Source organism: Pleurodeles waltl, chromosome 5, assembly GCF_031143425.1.
Source record: "Pleurodeles waltl isolate 20211129_DDA chromosome 5, aPleWal1.hap1.20221129, whole genome shotgun sequence".
Classification (NCBI taxonomy): domain Eukaryota; kingdom Metazoa; phylum Chordata; class Amphibia; order Caudata; family Salamandridae; genus Pleurodeles; species Pleurodeles waltl.
The window spans coordinates 1,598,286,405-1,598,305,720 of NC_090444.1; the positions used below are offsets into that span (position 1 = coordinate 1,598,286,405).

At 43.4% G+C, this 19,316-nt stretch overlaps 1 protein-coding gene across 2 annotated transcripts in view; it reads left to right on the top strand.

The window, feature by feature from the left end:
* Positions 1 to 19,316, top strand: part of HPCAL1 (hippocalcin like 1) — a 1,255,899-nt gene that overhangs the window by 213,095 nt on the left and 1,023,488 nt on the right. For both annotated transcript variants that reach the window (XM_069235927.1, XM_069235926.1), the window contains exon 2: positions 4,177 to 4,309. The gene's annotated coding sequence lies outside the window, so the exon portion shown is untranslated. The remainder of the gene's footprint in view (positions 1 to 4,176; positions 4,310 to 19,316) is intronic.

Genomic DNA, 19,316 nt, shown 5'->3' on the forward strand with positions numbered 1-19,316 from the left:
TACATAGATCCAGAAGGGGTGAATAATAAAATTACCAAACATGTCACCAGTAGCTACTGCTAGTTTTAATAGAGGTGCATGCTGGTAAGACTAAAACCAAGGGGGAAAGGCTCGTTAGAGAGTAATGTCTCTTGGAGTCTAAAAAGAAAGATGGATGACCAACATGTTTCTGCCCTCACTAGGTGCTGGTAGGTCAGGGGCATTCGTCAGGGTCGGAGCACACGCAGTAAGTGGGGTGCTCAAGGTAAAAAATGTATGGCCTACCTGAACGAATAGTTCACGGTGGGGTAGGTCTGTGATAAATAATAAATAAATACATAAACCACAATTTATTCAGAATATATTCAGAGTGAAAAAACCGTGGCAAACCACTGCACAGCACACAGCAATAGGTGAAAAAATGTAAAAGGCACTCACGCACGCATGCAAAAGTGACTTACCCCGGGGTAGGGGGCAATATGCCTCAGGTCTGGCTAGTGCCGGGGTGGGGTTTTCCCTTGTAGTCACACTCTAAGGAGATTAAGGGTTTAGCAGGGAAGAAAAGGGGGAAGAAGACAAAAATAGAATAAGGACGCACAGAACCTTAAGGAAAGAAGTAGACCAAGGAAGGGAAGTAGAGAGAGACACAAGGGGACCAAGTTTAGGAGTGAGGAAAGGAAAAAAGGAAAAAAAGAAAAAAGAAAAAAGGGAGATGAAGAAAGGCACAAAGGTAGAAGCCAGGTCAAAGGGGAGCTAAAGGCTACAGCAGGGAGGGGAAACAGAGATTAAAAAAGAATCCAAGGGGTCCAAGGGGCCCACACTTACCACTCCAAAGGGAATACCATGGGGGGTACCTACATGCCGGAGCCAGGCTGCTCTGGTACTGACTGGAGGGCTGGTCTGATATTTATGTCGACCAAAAGCCAATCGGCAAGAGGCTGGGGGTGGAATCCAATGAGAAGATTATTAGGCCCCACCGCACCACAATCTATTATGGAAAACCCATTTCCTTCTTTAATACATTTCTATATGCAAGTCAAGTCTTCATTCTTTAAAGATCTATATATGTTTTAAACATATCTCTTGGTGGGGGAGGAGTGGTACCATAAAACTGTATTGAGAGATCATACGTGTTGCAGCAGAAAAAACTCACAATGACCTGAATCCTTAATTTGCTCGCAAAGACACCACAATAAAATTAGGTACGGTCTGTGCTGCATTTCAGGGTAAGCTTCTTAATTAGACACTATAACAATCAGTGGCAACATCTTGTATGGTGGAGCAAACAAAAACTTCAACCCTTCTGTACTTAATCTTTTACAGTATACAAATACTGGAGAGTTGATTATTGGTAAGGGCAGGTAAGTAAATGCACTTAGCAATGGGCCACAAATCTTCCCCCTCCCCCACTAGGTCCATTCAGGGTCTCAATAAATTAATTCCAGCTCAACCCTTGGTGGCTTGGCAACGAACAGTTAGGCTTAACTTGGGAGACAGGTGTGTAAAGGATTCAATAATCACAAAACAGTAAATAAGTAAAACACGAACACAATAAAAATCCAACACCAATTTATAAACATTGAATTATATTTTTATCTTTAAAATGATACTAAAATGACAAATCCAATAAAGAGAACCAGAGATATGAATTTTTAAAGATTAAGGGCCTGATTCTAACTTTGGAGGACGGTGTTAAACCGTCCCAAAAGTGGCGGATATACCACCTACCGTATTACGAGTCCATTATATCCTATGGAACTCGTAATACGGTAGGTGGTATATCCGCCACTTTTGGGACGGTTTAACACCGTCCTCCAAAGTTAGAATCAGGCCCTAAATGTTTTTTAGCAAATGGAAATCAAAAGCACCAATCTGGAAATCTGTTCGCACTTGACCGGAGCAAGGCCAAAAGTTGAGGCCGACCGCAATGGAGCCCTGCTCGGCTACACTGAGTGGGAGGCGTTGGCTAAAGTTTTACCTTCGGACTTAGAAGAATTTTTGAAGATCTCTCACCAACCGGGGATAAGTCACAAGTTGAAGCCACCCTCGCTGAAACCCTCTTCTGATACCCGTCGCAGGAGGCATCAGTGAAGAGTTCTACGTTTGGACTTAGGTGATTTTACAGGGGGGAAATCTTTGTCTGGGGCCAATTCGAAGTTGAAGCCTACCTCACTAGAGCCCTCCTAGGATACACTGCACGGAGGCCTCTGTCAACTGTATACCTTTGGACTTAGAAACTTTTGGGGAGCTTTTCCTCTATGAAGTCGGATGACCCTCCACAACCCAGGGTGAAATCCTGGAAGTCTGGGGCTCCGGAGCTTTTCTGAAAGATAAACTTGCAAGTCCGGCAGGTTTGTGGTCAATGTTGGCCGTCTTGACTCACGACATTGGGTCGGTACACTTATGGAGCTATTTTTCCCGAGTTGCTCCAATCCTCTGGATCTTATTCCAGTAGTCCTTTTAAGGTTCTTTAGGTGTCCACAACTCATCCCCAGGTTCCAGAAGCTCTCAGTTGCTCCTTGGGTGTTAGGAGTCCAACTCCCAGAATACACCTGGTTCAAATAAAAAAATGACCACTGGTCAGTTTCCTCAGGGCTTGATGCAGGGGACTCTGTCAACTGGTGCAGTCCTTCTGAGTGTAGTGTCCATGTGCAGACCAGAGGTCCAGCAGAACTCTCCTTGTTGTCTTGTTACTGTAGGGATCTGAGGTGGGGTGCAGCTCTACCATATTTATCCTTGCTCCTGGGGTGGCGAGTAGGGGGGGGAGCTCCATCCAATCATGTGCAGGCCACCATCCTCTGGAGTGACCACTTCCTAGGCAGTGTGGCAAAAATCAATCCCAGGGAGCAACATTCCTCCAAAATCCGAGATGGCAAAAATCCAATCTTAGAGCTTAGATTTGGCTGAGTCCACCCACTGGTGCGGCTAGGTTTCCCTAACACAACCCTTTCCAGCCCTCTCTTAATCTAATCAGGGGAAGCTGTCTGTCTTGATTTGCAGGAAATGGGGGTGGGGGGGTACAGTTGCTGCCCCAAATGTCCTTTCCTCCTTTGGAGTCTAGTTGTGGTGCTCCCCCCTCCCCCATCCTCTTCTACCATCTGCTGAGGCAGATCTCCTCCCACCAGATGCTTCCTTTGTTTTAGCCTAGGCTGCTTCACACCTCATCAAGGCAGCCTGGCCCAGGCTGCCGGAGGTTGATCAATTAGAGAAGGGCACTACAGGGCTGAAGTTGGTAACTTGTAGCAGGAGTTCTAAAACTCTTTCTAGGTACAAGTTATATTAAATGCAGCAGTAGCTAGTTCTTGAATGTATTATAACGGTTTACTTGATACTAAACTTGCCATATTTAGTTCCTTCCTATGGAAAATAAGAGTATATTATTTTAAAATAAAGTCTCTCCATGTTAGCCCACGGAGTCCATTCACAACAGTGGAGAAAACGAATGTAGCTATTTTTCCATCACCAAATATCTTTTATAAAGTCCCTACTTATAGTTACACTGCACCCAACCCTGAGAGCACTTAGGGCATACTTTAGGGGTGACCTATATGTAAAAATAAAGTAGTTTAGAACTTTGGAAGTACTTTAATTCCAAAGTTGAATTTGGGGTTAACTTTAACTTAAAAGCAGCCAGCAAGGCAGGTCTTTCTTTAAAATGACACTGGACACCACAGCAGTACACCTATGGGTATACTACATAGGCTGGGGTCCCTAATATATGCCCTAAAATACACTAGGGACTTATAGGTAGGTTGATATAGCCAATTATAATTAGCATAAACCATTTTACACAGAGCACTGTTCCTGGGACTGTTAGCAGTACCTAGGGCACAGTCAAAGTCAGTCACCGCCAGTATCAGTCAAAACGTTTGGGGGTGACCAGGGCAAAAAGGAGGACTTGCCTACAAATACCTAGAGGAGGGAGCAGTATAATTGGTAGACCTTGTTTCCCCTGAATCACGATAACTTTAGCAAGTCAGTGAAACCTGAGGGGAAGTGGCAAATACAAAGAGGAATGGGTCAAAATGCTGATTCATAAGGGAATTTATCAAAATGCTGATTCATACAAGAGTAGATCAAACTTCATTAAGTGTACACTCATAAATTAAGGAATTTTAAGCACAATGCATTGTAGCACTCACAGCAGAACCTTGCAATGTATGATTTATGGATGTATGTATTTTCTATTCTTTTTAGGGGACACTAGAGAATTGTCATCGGAGGGGCAGCTCCTCTTACTCAGTTAACCTCATGACTGGAATATTACAAGCCTGTTCCTGGTGATGTGTCTGTCACACTGCTGGCATATTCTCCATCAAATCCACTGAAGGTAAAAGTGTGTATGTTTTTTTTTATGTCTGCCCATCTATACGATCACTTATCACCAAATGATGTTCCAGGTTGCTGTGCCCTAATCAGCTGACATAAATTGTCCTGCTTTTTGTGTGCAGGCCATATGATTTGCCTGGTTAGTATGTTAGCAATAGTAGTGTTTCACCCTTGAAACAGGCGAGCCCCTGTACCTGGTAATAATTCCTAACTGACTCAAGAGACATTACATGTATTTCAGACAGGTGGCTACATATTCACATCTCAATGTAATGAATAGTTCTAGAATGTTCTGAATTCCCTTGAGGCGTGGTAATTAACACATCCTAGTGTACCTTCTCATTTTTCGGATATGACTACGTAGCTGCATGCAGTACTATGTAGTGAGCCCTCCAGCACAATCCATAATTGGCCTTCATATCCTTCTGACTCTTTGAAATTTAATATTCCTTTATACTACTGAATTTAATTTTCATTTGTGTTTACATATGTTTTGCTTTTAATACTGCCAGTAACGGCACCTGGGTGGAAAGTGATACCTACATGTATTTATTGTGTGACACGTATTCATGCTGTTAATTCTGTGATGGGCACAATGTTAATTTGTCAATTCAGTCATTTGTTTTGAGACTGCCTGCATGCAAGATTCAGTAATCTTGTCCATGAATATGTCTAGTCTTATCATTGCTGCTGGCCTGTTGCCTATCTCTGATATTTTCCCTCTCACTCGTGTCATTGTGATGCACTGTCATGACATCTTCCAAGTTCCTCATGATGGTGGCTACTGTAGGAAGCTGGTTCGGCATATACAATAACAAGTTGAGATATAGTGTGCAGAGTCCAGGGGTTCCTCAGAGGCCTAACAGAGGCTAAAGTGGATAATACTAATGCTCTCTTTTGTGGCGGTGTGGTCGAGCAGTTAGACTTATCAGAGGGTAGTGCGGAGCACTTGTTGTACACACACAGTCACTGAGTTTGTGCCTCATTTCTTGGCTAACTCCAGGCCAATGTATTTATAATTAAAAAATATATTTGTTACTTTATCTCTAGAACCAAAAGATTCTTGTTGCAGATAAGTACAGTTGTAAGTTTGTATCAAGCATATGTATCAACTGTACTTTGTTTAAGTTTGGCAAATAAAACAGTTTACAGGCATGTAACACTTTTTACTTTCAAAAGTTCACACTGCAATTTTCAGAACAGTCCTAGGGGGTAGCGGGGGGTACAGGGGAAGTGTTAGTGCAGTTTTGAGGTAAGCATTGGATCTACAGTTCCATTCTCCAGGGGTTAGGATTTCCACTGGCCAAGGTTCAGAATGACCCCAAATATACACCACCAGCAACATGGGGCCGGCCGGGTGGAAAGGTCAAAGTTGGTGTTTGATTTAGAATGGGGTCCTATGGAGACTAGGGGCACTGAGAAACAGATCTGCTGGCAGGTAAGTACCCGTGACTTTGGAGGGCAGACATGGGGGGTTTAGGAAATACTGGCGGGGCACATGTTAGTGTCAAACACACACCCTCAGCGGCACGGGGGGCTGGGTGCAGGGTTCAAATACAGAGTTGGGCTCCCATTGCTTCTCCATAGGGGAACCCCGGGGGTCACAAAGATGCTGCAAGCTGGGTCCAGGGGGTCGGTTGTGGAAAACCACAAGCTGGACAAGGAGGGCTGCCTGCTGACCATTGCTGGACTGTCGATAGGATTCCCCAAGGCCAGGGGACTGCAGGTCCAGGGGTACATTTGGGCCTCAGGTATCTTCGTCCGGTTCTCTCGCGGTCAGGAGAGTCCTCTGGATTTAGGCTATAGACATCATAATGTTGGCCAGGAGCAGTCTACCGAAGGTGGACACAAGGTCAGAATTGCCTGGGAACCTGCTCTGGACTGGTGGGCCACCTGGACTTGGGCTGTGGGCATCAGGTGCAGAGTGGCAGGACTCGCAGATCTGGAGCAGTCCTGGATTGCTTCTTGAAGTTTCTGGTGGACAGGGCTGCTGTCCTCGGGAGTTCTTGGTCCTCTGGTGGGCAGGCAGTCCTCTGGGGGTGTTTAGAGTTTGCTGGTCCTGCAGGATCCGTCGCCTTTTTGTAACAGGTCTTCTGAAGCTGCAGACAGGCCGGTGGGGCTGTGGCCAAGTTAGTTGGTGCCTAGAGTCTTCCCTGCTGGGGTCGGCTTAGCAGTCCTTCATCTTGCTTCTTTCTTCTTTTCGTCTTGAGGTCGCCAGGAATATTGTGAGCTAGTTTCAGGGGTGCCCATAAATACTAGACTTAGGGGTGTCACAGGGGTCAGAGGGCAGTAAGGGGTGACTTACCTATGCCACAGGCAGTGGTTGGTGGGCTTGGCACCCGGAGAGGGATGCCTTGTCGACTTTGCCTTTTTCTTCCCACCAGCACACACAATCTGCAGTACCAGTGTGCATGTGCTTCGTGAGGAGTTCCTTAAGGTGGTACAGTACATGTTGCAGCCCTTGGGGACCCTCCCTGGTTAGAGTCCTTAGGGAAAGAACACTGAGGCCCAGGGAGGAGGGAGGGGCACTGCAAACAAGAGGCCACTTTCCTACAGCTACCCATACCATTGCAATAAAATCTTTCTGCATATGGCTATATTCCCTTTAGCATAAAATCTGGTAAAGAAAGATGTGCAATGTTTAAATATTTTGTGTTTCAGCAGTTAGTTCTAGTTTGCTGTACCATGCGTTCCTTGCGTGACTATAGGCTGCCCTGTGTAAAACCATATGATATTTGACAGTTTTTGTGTACTGATGTATTTTGAAAGCAAACCACTTTGCTGAGTGTGCACTATTCAGCTGTATAGGGATTATTTACAAGTAAATGCTTTTGCAATGGAAGACTATTTTTAAACTCCTAGAATAGGATCACAGTTAGTAAAATCACCATTCCCATTAACTTCTAAAATTGCTTGAAGTTCCATCGATTTTATACACTTTCAAGATAGTAACAAATCACAACTGCCAAGAGCTATGGCCTTTTTTTTAGTACATGCTCCCAGATCTCTGACAGCCTTGTGGTGCTGGGCAGAGCGAGTGTCTCTTCTCCAGTGACGTCTAGTGCACGTCATGAGATTGGGAACACCTCCCTGGAAGAAGCCAAAGAGAAAAACAATGCTGTTGACAACAGACTCAGCAGTTGACTGTCAGCTTGTGACAATGTCCTGCTTGACATTTTAAAATGTAAAGTTTCCAGAGACAGTTTCGGGTGCTTTTCGTAATTCTAAGACCTTATCTTCAGGTCTTAGGGATAGGTTAATGGTACTGGAATGTGGCTTGTACTGCCCTTCTCATTCTGTCTGTGGGCTTAAACATTTCTTCGCAGTAGGCTATCGTTGTGGCTATTTTGTCCTTTACTATCCACTGCTAGCTGTAGTTGAACAGTCAAGACATTTTTGAGGAGGTGTTTATGGATTTGAAGCAGCTAACCACGCATTTACCTTTAAATAAATTCAGCATTATTTACCTAGGAAAGTTAAAGTGGTTGGAAATATACACTGGATCAAACTAGAAGTCTCCAGCATAGTGAGTTGATATGTAACAATAGAATGGATTATTGCGTTTAGAAAGCCAAACAGGGAATAACGTATTCTTCCCTTACACATTGGTTTCCTAAGGCAGATGATCACGATGCTCTGAACCTCCAAACGCCCCTGCCAAATAGGCTTTGCTGGTATTATTACTGCAATTGAACAAGGTGTTCCCACTTCATAATGCAGCAAGATGTACAAATATTGCTGGTGGGTAAAACAAGAGCCCACAGTAATATGTGGATTTGTCTGGTTCGACTGTAATGTAATCCCTGATGTATGAGTTTGTGTCTCAGATTAAGAATTTTTCCAAAAGATTCTCTTTTTGGCATTTTTGTGTTTCCTGAGAGTTGTTTGCATGTGTTGTGGACAGTTCCTGTACATTCATTACTTGTCAAATAAAGTTCATTCTATGCGTTTTTAATTTTTTGTTCCTCATTCGCCATCAGATGCTAATGATGAACTAACGAGATGCTCTTGACCACCTAAATGCTGGTTGTGGTCAACTGCATTGTTTAATGTTCCACGGGTATTCTATACACATGGGGTTATTGTCATTTGACTTGTAACACTTGCTGCATGAATGAACAGTATGGATTCAAGAGAGCGGCCAGTGAGCTTTTGAGATCCAAACTGGCTGTTGTGTTTTGGGCAAACATTTCATATGGAATAAACCCGTTATTAATCTTGCTTCATCTACTGGACCCTTCAATTTGGCTACATAATTTATTGCCAACATTTTGGGATTTTTTTTGCTTCCCACACTGACATTTGGACAACTTTGCGGCAGGCTGCTGATCTTTGCCGACGTTTGGACAACATCACAGCAGGCTGCTGGTCTTTGTTTGGCTCTGTGTTATCCAGGGGACACCGCCGCATATGGCCGTCTATGCAGGATTTTTGTTGGAGCCAATGAGGAGGTACTTTTTGGCTGTGGAGGTGTCTTTTGATTGGCTCACGTGCAAGTCAACGAGCCCTTGTGGAGCTCACATTTCAATTGGCTCACGTGTGCAGTGTCGTTTGATTGGCTCCCGCACGCCTCAATGAGCCCTCATGGGGAGAGTCTTTCACCTGTTCATGCCTGCTGCCTTGCTTCTTTGCTTCCTACCACTGGCCAGGCCTCTCTTTCAACTCTCCCTTCCTGCGTCAGCCGAATTGAGCTTGAATTGAGCCTGCGAGGTGTAATCCAGCACAAAAACTGTGATTTCACCACGTTTTTACTTGGTGCACATATTTCATTATTTTTTCCGTCACTAACAGCAGTCACAATTTTATGCAAGTTTCCAGATATATTATCTACTGTATGAAGTCCTTAATTAAAATACTCATGTGTAAGTAAGTTACTTTTCAAGCATTATTTTCTTGAACTGTCACTGATTTCCATATTTTTTAAGTACTTCTGGCTATTAGGGCTGTTTCTTTTTTTTCTGCATTCTTTATAATTATTCTGCTACTGCACATTGCATTATGGCTACTCTGAAGCAGATTAGGCAGCCACCTCCCTTTCTAGTTCGGTTTGGGAAACCACTCATAAAATGGAGTCAGTGGTTTAGGTTGTTTGAAAAACATTTTGTTGCTATAGACGCTGAGTACAGTCCTGCGCCCAAATTTGCCTTGTTGTTTGGTAGCCTGGGTCACAGAGCTCAACATATTTTTGACAGTTTACCACCTGTACCCGCGCCATGTGGAGATGGTCTATGGAATGTTTATCTGTAGGCTATTGCTAGGCTTGCGCAAACAATTCTCAGATGAGCCTCACATCAGGCTTGAACATCATAGCTTCTGCAAGCTTAAATAACAACCAGAAGAGACTGTGGAGGAATGTGTCAGTCCTTAGGGTGTTAACTGCAGCTTGCAAATTTGGCCCCAACCGTGCCACACGCATCCATGACAAATTTGTATTTAATTGTTCCTCAAGGAAAGTTCAAGAGCGACTTTTGAGCTGCAGGAATCCAACCTTGGGTGAAGTAGTTGACTTAGCCAAAAGAACTGATAGGTCTCATTTTCTCCAGAATGCTTCATCCAGAACCTTGTGTTAAAGTGATAGTTCTCAGTGATGGTAATTCAGAGTCTGTATGCATTGTTAGCACAAAAGGAAAGCCATTCAAAAGCACTTGCAAAAATGTTTTTGGCTGTTGTTATAGATGTGGGTCAAAACTCATCTCAGCAATTTCCCAGGCTGTCCCGCTGTTGAAAAAAAGTGTATGTTGTGAAAAAAAACATTTTTTTTTTTTCTTTTTTTTTTTTAAGTGCCAAACAACCAATGAAGATTGGTAATGTCTATCTGGATGTAGTTTTGTGTGCAGAATTGTTCAACAACGTTCTCACATTAGAGTGTACAGATCAATCTACACCTGTTAAAAGCACTATGTGTGAAGCTCGCATTGATAATGTTTCACTAATTGTCATGGCTGATTCTGCATCACTAATCACCATTCTGAGAGACAACATTTCACAAATTGTGGGTCACTAATTGCATTTTGTTTTCGAAGCAGACGTTAATCCCAAGGCTTTTGGGGAAAAGGAAATCAATAGGTAACATTGTCCTTGTAGCAATCAAACATGTCTTGTTAGAGAGACGTAACTAAAGTATACATTGCAATTAAGGGCAGAAATATTATAGGGTGGCAGGACCTTGCCAAAATGGGTTTATACCTAGTTCTAGGTTCTGACAAACCTGTAGTGGTTGGTAAACTTCCAGTTTCATTTGTTGATGACTTACAAGAAACTATTGATAATGTGTTGGTTGATTTGAAGCCACTGTTCGGTAACCATATGGGCAAAGTCAAGGTGTTTAAACATCAAATTAAATTAGTCCCTTGTAATAGGATTGATGACACCGTGGAAAGGCTCGAGAGTCCGGGCCAATAGAAGCGTGCTTCAGGGGCACGCTCCAGGGAATCCCATGTCTGCGTCAGAGTGTCCCGGATCAAAACCTGGAAGAGGGCGTGTGCCGACTCGGGAAGAAGAAACCAGATGCGGAGAACAGGAGCGAGGAGGGAGAACTCACAGGAGAGGGAGGTCGAAATGCGTACACAAGAAGTGCGGACCGACCTGAAAAAGCAGAGCAGGAGCTGGAGGAGGTCACTGAGAAGAAGCAGAACGTCGACGAAGGCGATGAGTTCCACTTCAGAGAACCAGCAGCCCGCCACGTCCCAGGAGGGTTGTGGCTATCCCAGGTACGTGCCTGTATCCCCAGGGCTCTGCCAGCACCCTATTGAAAAAAAGAAAGGAAACCGAGAGAGAGAACAAAAGATAAGAGAAGGTGGAGGGCCCTAAAAATAAGAGTAAAGGAGAAAGAAAAGGACAATTGTTGAGGATTGTTTTGGAACCCATTTCACAATAACACTGGATATATCTACATGAGCACCAAAACTAAGTGCATTGTCACAGTGTGGTCACGTTTCTGGCACTAGGCCCTCACTTTGACCCCCCCCCTTATAAGCTCCAGGAATATACATAGCCCCAGAACGATAAACTTACCTTCTGACGTCCTGTCTTCTGTTTTCTCTCATGCTCCTGAATGGGGGTAATGGGACCCTGAGACACATCTGAAGGAGAAAAAAGAGAGAATAATGTACAAGACTACCAAAGAAGAGCTAGAAGAGAAAAGAAAGGGTGAGGGAGACAAAAAGAAGAAAAAAGGACAATTGAGAGAACACTACATAAGGAGTGTGAAAGGTTAAAAAGGGGAAAAATCTTCACAAACAAGAATGAAGTACCTTTTGTTTTGGAACAGTTTACCACAAGTGATCTGGTTCTGTAAGAGCCTTCCCAAGTAACCCACGACATCCCTAATGCCCAACCAATAGCCCACAAGGTTCACCCAGTGCCACTGATTATAGGAAAAGAGCCTAAGGAAACACTTGATATGTTATCTTAAGGTATTATTCATCCCATGGATTCTTCTCAATGGGTGACACTCATCATGGTGGCACGCAAGAAGTCAGGTGAGTTTAGACTATGTGCTGACTGCGTGCCCTCAATAAATAAAAATTGTAGTGGATTGCCACCCACTCCCTAAAGTCCAGGACTTAATAGCTAGCTTGGGTGTAGATAACTGGTTTTCCACAATTGATTTAAGTTCGGCTTACCATCAGGTCACCTCAAGCACTGATTCATAGGATTTAACAGCATTTGTGACTGCATACCGAGCATACACATTTCTCAGATTGCTGTTTGGTCTGGCGTCTGTCACCTGTGTGTTCCAACAACACATACATAATTTGTTTGGGGACATTGCTGGTGTGCAGGTGTACCAAGATGACATCTTGATTTTTGCCAAAGACTTGATTGAACATAACAAGATTATGAGAGAGGTTTTATCTATTTAATACAACATGGCATGACGAAAAGATTGGATAAATGTAAGTTTGCCACTAATGAACTTGAATATCTTGGGCATATTGTTTAGTGTGGCACTAAACATAAAATGTCACTCATTAAAGTGATTAAAGAAACAAAGGCACCAGTGGAAAAAGATGCATTGAGATCATTCCTGGGGCTTGCTAAATCCTATGCATGTTTTGTCTCAGGGTATGCACAGGCTGTTGAGTCTATGAGAAAATTACTAAGAAAAGAGCACAAATTCATATGTTCAGATGAACTGGAGAAAGAGTGAGAATGTTAGAAATCTAATTGTAACAGAACCAGCTTTAAGTGTATTCTTTGAGGATCACCCATCTTTCATCGATGTGGATGCTACACAGGTGGTTTAGGGGCTGTGTTGAGTCAAAAGGTGGCAGGCAGTGAAAAAACTGTTTCCTTCACATCTGGGACACCAAGACCGTACTAGTGTTTAGTATTGCACTAGTGTACCTGTGGGCTGTACATAAGTGCAGGACATAGGTATGGGGCACCAAGTTTGAGTTGAATACAGACTACAAACCGCTAGTGCATATTTTTACCAATTGTTCTCGCAATCATATGTCAGCCAGGCTCACCAGACTGGTCTCTAAATTGCAAGAATACAATTTCATCATCAAATGTATTCCAGGTGGAAGGAATTTTCACAGAGACTGTTTATCATGCATGGCTCTTGATGTCTGATGATGTTGTTTTGCCAGACGATGTGGAATGTGTAGTGTTGATGGATACTGTGGCTAAGTAAAGGTCCATCATGAGTGAGCAAGATTGGTCTAGTGTTTATGCTGAAGATGGCATCTTGAGAAAGGCAAATGAGTACATTGGCTGTGGTTGGCCAGAGGGGAGGAGTTTAGAGTGAGAGCTGACAACGTTTTCTCGAGTTGCAGGGGATTTATTTGTGGTCAGTGAAATTATACTTAGATAAGACTGTTTTGTTACACCTACAAAATTGTCCAGTGTCATTGTATCTCAGGTGCATTTAGGTTATTTATGACCCACCAAGTCCTGCATGAAAATCAAGCAGCACTAATGGTAGCCTGATTTGGACATTCAGGTTAAGCTTATGATTGACAAATGCTCAGAGTGTCTCCTATCCGACAAGCATTGGATGGGTTTGCATACACTCCTGCACCCAACACCTTTTCCGGAGAATGCTTGGAAAAAAGTGCCCCTATACTCTGGTCCATATTCCTCATCACCAAGCAACATGAGGTATACTGTACTCCTCATAGATTACTTTTGTAAATGGATATATCATGCATTTGTGGAGTCGCCAGACACTAAAACTGTTGTCAGATTTTTGGAGCATATTCATTTTTGGAGTGTGCACCAAAAATTGTGGTTTTGTGTCTGACTGCATGGGGTGATTTTTGACTAGCATGGATATCAAACAACTCAAAGTAGCTCTGTATTTACCTCGCTCTAATGGTCTGGATCAGCATGGCAACAGAGTCATTAGGAAGGGTGTGCAGACTGCTTTGGCTTCTGGGTTGGATGTGGGCACGTTTGTTATGCAAAAAGTCTGGGCTTATAATACGTCTCCCCATTGTACCACAGGTCTGACCCCTTTTTCATTGTTGAGGGGCAGGAATGTGCACACACCATAGTTTCCATCATGGCTGGGTGAGAGTGTGAACAGAGATGATCTAGCTTCAAAGGTGATTATGCAACAAGCAAGCATGAAGCCAAATTTTAATAGAAAACATGGTCAAGCTGGGATAGATGTTGCAGTAGGCACCTGGGACAGGATTACAAATCCAGTCAGAATTACAAATCCCATCAGAAATAAGAAGAGAGAGTCAAAATTCTCTGTGCCGGTTCTAGTGAATAGAGTCAGTAAAGGCGCTGCACTTGTTTTGGGAAAGGCTTGGTGTAACAGGAGGCAATTAGTGAAACTCAAACTCGAACAAGTGAGTATAATGTGCAAGAGGAAAAGCTCTGTTCAAATAGTTTGATTTCGACAATGGTGCGGAAGGAAACCTTGCATGTGCTGGTGAGAAGTCCCTGGAGTGTTACATTGCCCAGAGATTGGATTAGTAGTTCTGTGGGTACCAGCACCAGAAAGGTTCCCAAGAGGTTTGATGAATTTGTCCTCTTATAATTCTTATATGGTATGGTCGGTGGATTGTTATGTTTGTTCTGAGTGGTTTTGTTGTGATGCACCCTGTACGTATCCTTAAAGTTCTCATTCTGCAAGCTTTATTTTATTCCTTTGTTTCTATAAGGGGGAGGTGATGTGGTAAAGTGAATTGTTTAATGTTCCACGGGTATGCCATGCCTGTGGGGTTATTGTCATTTGACTTGCAACACGCACTGCATGAACGGTATGGATTCCAGACAGTGGCCAGTGAGGTGTTGACATCTGCACTGGCTGGACGTTACAGGTCGTGTGCAAACATTTTGTATGGAATAAACCAGTTGTTAAACTTACTTTGTCTATTGGACCCTTCAATTGGACTACATAACACTGGCTGTGCTGAATAGTCTGGCGAGGGGGAGCCTCTAATCCGGAATGTTTCAGCAGTTGCTGGCATACCCATAGAAAACCATAGAAAAGGTGCGAGTTTTGACTGATATTTAAATACCGAGAGCATAGGTATTTTGTTTTGTTGCTTGATCCAACTTACACACTTTATATACTGATTGCACCCAATTATGAGGTGCAGGAGGGTTGGACTGTAGCTAGTTTTCAAAAATCTGTCTGTGCAAGAAGCATCATAAACAAGCATTTGTAGTGCAGTGGGTCTCACGTTTGCTCGAGTTAGAGCTATTTGCTTTTTAAACTCCTAACGGGACTTTTCTTGCCACAGAAACTGAAAAGTAAAACAGTTTCACATAAGCGAGCCCACAGCCACCCTGAAGCGGGATGGAGACACACAAAAGGAAACAGAAGTTCATTCGTAGTGAAACGTATCAGCAAAAGTGCAACAATCCATGTAACTGGCAAAAGTGCAATTAGCCATGTAACAGAGTCGATGTCATGCAAAGCGCACGACTACTGCCCAGTGAGATCGCCATGCCTGCAAAATAAAGAGAAAAAGTAGTCCAGAAACCATACGGAAAACATGGAGCCTTGTATATTTTCATTAGTTGGCCGGTGCGCTTGAGGAGAACTAAACACCGGAAAAGGCATGACTTATGCATGCCTTTCACTAATGAAATGAAGAGAATTGGAAAAGGCAAGCCCATGAACCAACCAAACCGATGGGTGTGGTTAGAAGCCCAAAGTGAGATTACACCAGGGACAGAGCACTTTGAGCTCAACCCTAAAAAGGAGTCTTTTTTGGAGTACAGTTGTCCATGCATTGAGCTGGATGTTAGAACCAAAGTAGATCAAATAGAGGTTTACCGTGATCCTCAAGGAAAGGATTTCTGAAAATATACTGCTTATGCCCTTCCAAGTTCATTTTTATCTTTGATGGACTCTGATCCTTTTGTGCTAGAGGTGAGAAATACAGAGAGCCAGGGCAAGAAAGAGAAAACAGTAATGTTACCGTAGCAATGCTGACTGCGGTTTGGGGGATTTTCGTCTAAATGTGGGTATCTTACTTTAACTAATTAGTTTTGTGATAGCATTTGTAAATAATTTGTTATTATTCGGTAGCCTGGAAGTATTTAATTCTTACCAAGTAAAGTTAATTTTACATTCAATGTACTCCGAGTCTCTTGCTGTGGTGACACTGGAACTGTGGAAAAGAATTGCCTCACGAACAACCGCCAATTCCACTGGAGGCGACCCAACCGGCCTCTACCCTCATACTTCCCCAGCCCATTGTAAATAAGACATTCTAACCTTAAGATATTTCACCCTGTAAAGTGACATGAGTACAACAGGAACCGATGAAAACACCCTTAGCCCACCTACAATAAGCTCGAATGATGACATTGGTCCTAAACAGTGGTTTGAATGTGTGGGAAATCAGTGATCACAGTCAGTGTATTTCTAAATGGTGTAGTATCAGGCATACCTCTATCTTTGGGCCTCCTTTGATCACACCCTGCCTTGTGTACCTATATAGTGTAGGAAAATATAACATATTTCATTTAAGAACTTATATAGTGTTTTCAACCCGATCAGCAGGTTCAGAAAACGCTTCTTCGAGTCTCACCTGTTAAAGAAATCACAAGAACACACTTAGCTGGGTGATGTACTCTGGAAAATGTATTTAGAACAACTTGTTGCAGCAGGGCAGTAGTATGCACATCCTTAGCCCTGTGGAAAGTCAGGGTCATTCTTACTAACTCAAGAAACATTAAGAAGAGATGTTGCACGTCATGCACCCACTCTTGAGGCGTCTCTTCCATTCCCAGTGCTGAAGATCCTGAAGTGTCATTCTCCTACTCTATATTGAGAATAAAGTCCCCCCTGCTGTACATTGCAAGTCGCTGAGGAGTTCAGTGACCATTTTAAGGAAAAGTGATTTGGCAGCGAGTGGTGTCCAAGAAGAATTGAACACATTGGACAATAGTGAATAGCACCGCAATTTGCGTTCCCTTTGCTGTTGTAGGCGAGGGTTTGCATGAAGTTTAAGTCCTATCTAGGCTGAGAAAAGAGCGAAGGTGGAATTTGATGAGGAAGTTCATTCTGATCAACTCATAAGAAAACAGCTAGGTGCTACGAAATGTTATAATGTAAGAAATAAGTGGAGAAGACTAGAATTAGGAAGATGATTGGTTGTATGATTAGATTACCACGACATTGCAAATGCTATTAGTCTATTTTTGTAGGGGCCCACACAGGTGTGTCCAGCTGGAAAGAGTTGTTTTGAAGGGGTTGAACTCTTATGTGGTGAATTTGCTTAATGGCGTAGGGTTCGTTTTCTGCTTTTTTTTTTGTTTCAATGTGGGTTGAAATGGGAGTTTCGTGAACAGGTGAAGAATGTGTGGCTGTGCGTGGCTGTCTTCTGTTGCCACCCCTGATGCGCAAATGTAACTATTGTCTGCGTTCTGCAATTATTACTTGTTATGTAAAGTTTCCTTGCGGCCTCTTTATGGGATGGGCCCATTCGTGACCTCTTGCGCTCGTAGCCACTAGCGGGCAAACTAGAGACAGCTAGGGTACAGAATTGAAAGAGGCAGGCTCCTAACGAAGTGAGTATTTTCCTTCTAATTTGTGCGTTTCGATCTGATTAATTGGATTTATGATAGAGAAGTGTGAGCGAGAACATTTTGTCATTGTTCGCTAGCTTGTGCAACTTTTTGAAAACTACGCATCCTAGTTTCTTCTTACTACATTTAAGAATGTAGCGAACTAGTACTGCAAATTAAGAGGTCGTCTCTCTCTCTCAACAAAAGTTGTGTTGCAAGTTGTTGCCTAATTGCCGTGATTTTAAATAGCCTTTAGGCATGATTATTTAAATATGATACACTGCTCATCTTCTAGGAGTATATATGATAATTTCTCCTGCCTTCGGGGTTGTTCTTTCCCTACTGATATGTGGACAAAACGTTCATGTTAGACACAGCAGCAAGCAGGCGTATTCTCTTGGCCCATCACAGCGTTTGTAATGTCACTCTTTTGATTCCCGTGCCTTCACATATTCCTTTGTTACATGTCAGTGCGTGCTTTGTTTGTGTTGTTGCAGTGCTCTTTATTTTAGGTTGCTGTTTGGAACCCGCACGTTACATTTGCTGTCACCAGCTCGCTCCTACCTCACTTAATTTGTTTTTGAGATTCCACCGTGACAGTTTTGTTATTTTGACCTGCGCTCTGGGAATTCTTTTGTTGTTATGCAGGCATTAATTTAATTGTCAATAAGCTGCAGACGTGGAACCAATTAGGATAGACATTTCTGAATACATGTTCGACAGCGCATTCACAAATCTGAACTCGCCCACGCTGCCCAACGTGGTGCAACTTGTAGGTCTCATTAAAATAAATTGGTAGACTTTTCTTAAAAAAAATAGATAAAATAAAATCATTGCTAGCGGGACACGCTACTGTAAATAGCTCTCTGTCGGGAATTACACATGCAAATAGTGTGGCTGAAGTCGCCGAATATAATTGGTGTAAAAATCACAGGAAATGCAAAGGCCCGTATTTATACTCCGTTTGCGCCGAATTAGCGTCGTTTTTTTCGACGCAAATTCGGCGCAAAACTAACGCCATATTTATACTTTGGCGTTAGACGCGTCTAGCGCCAAAGTATTGGCAAATAGCGTCATTTTTTGGCGTGAACGCCTTCCTTGCATTAATGAGATGCAAGGAAGACGTTCCTGTCAAAAAAAATGACGGCGACGCAAATGCGTCGTATTTATACTCCCGGGCAAAAATCACGCCCGGGAGGTGGCGGGTCAAAAAACCCTGCATTTGCGCCACTATTTAACGCCTGGGTCAGGGTAGGCGTTAAGGGGCCTGTGGGCTCAAAATGAGCCCACAGGTGCCCTCCCCTGCCCCCAGGGACCCCCCCTGCCACCCCTGCCCACCCCAGGAGGACACCCAAGGATGGAGGGACCCACCCCAGGGACATTCAGGTAAGTTCACGTAAGTATCATTTTTTATATTTTTCAATTTTTTTTGGGTGGCATAGGGGGGCCTTATTTGTGCCCCCCTACATGCCACTATGCCCAATGACCATGCCCAGGGGACACAAGTCCCCTGGGCATGGCCATTGGGCAAGGGGGCATGACTCCTGTCTTTACTAAGACAGGAGTCATGAAATGGCGTCGTAAAAAAATGGCGCAAATCGGGTTGAGGTGATTCTTTTGCCTCAACCTGACTTGCCCCATTTTAAGACGCCCTAACGTCATTTTTTCCCAACGCCGGCGCTGCCTGGTCTACGTGGTTTTTTTCCACGCACACCAGGCAGCGCCGGTCTGCTTGCGCCGGCTAACGCCATTCCATAAATACGGCGCCCGCATGGCGCTTCAGAATGGCGTTAGACGGCGCTAAATTTTTTGACGCTAAACTGCGTTAGCGCAGTTTAGCGTCAAAAAGTATAAATATGGGCCATAGTTTTTAAGTAAAACCTACTTTTCCTCAGCTAGTAATTAATTCCACAAATTTCAGTTGAATGCGTATGATGTAGTTCTATGGCAGACACCGTTCTTTACGCGGATGGACGATGGCATAGCCTTTTAGGACCCTGGGGATACCGCTCCAGGTAACTACA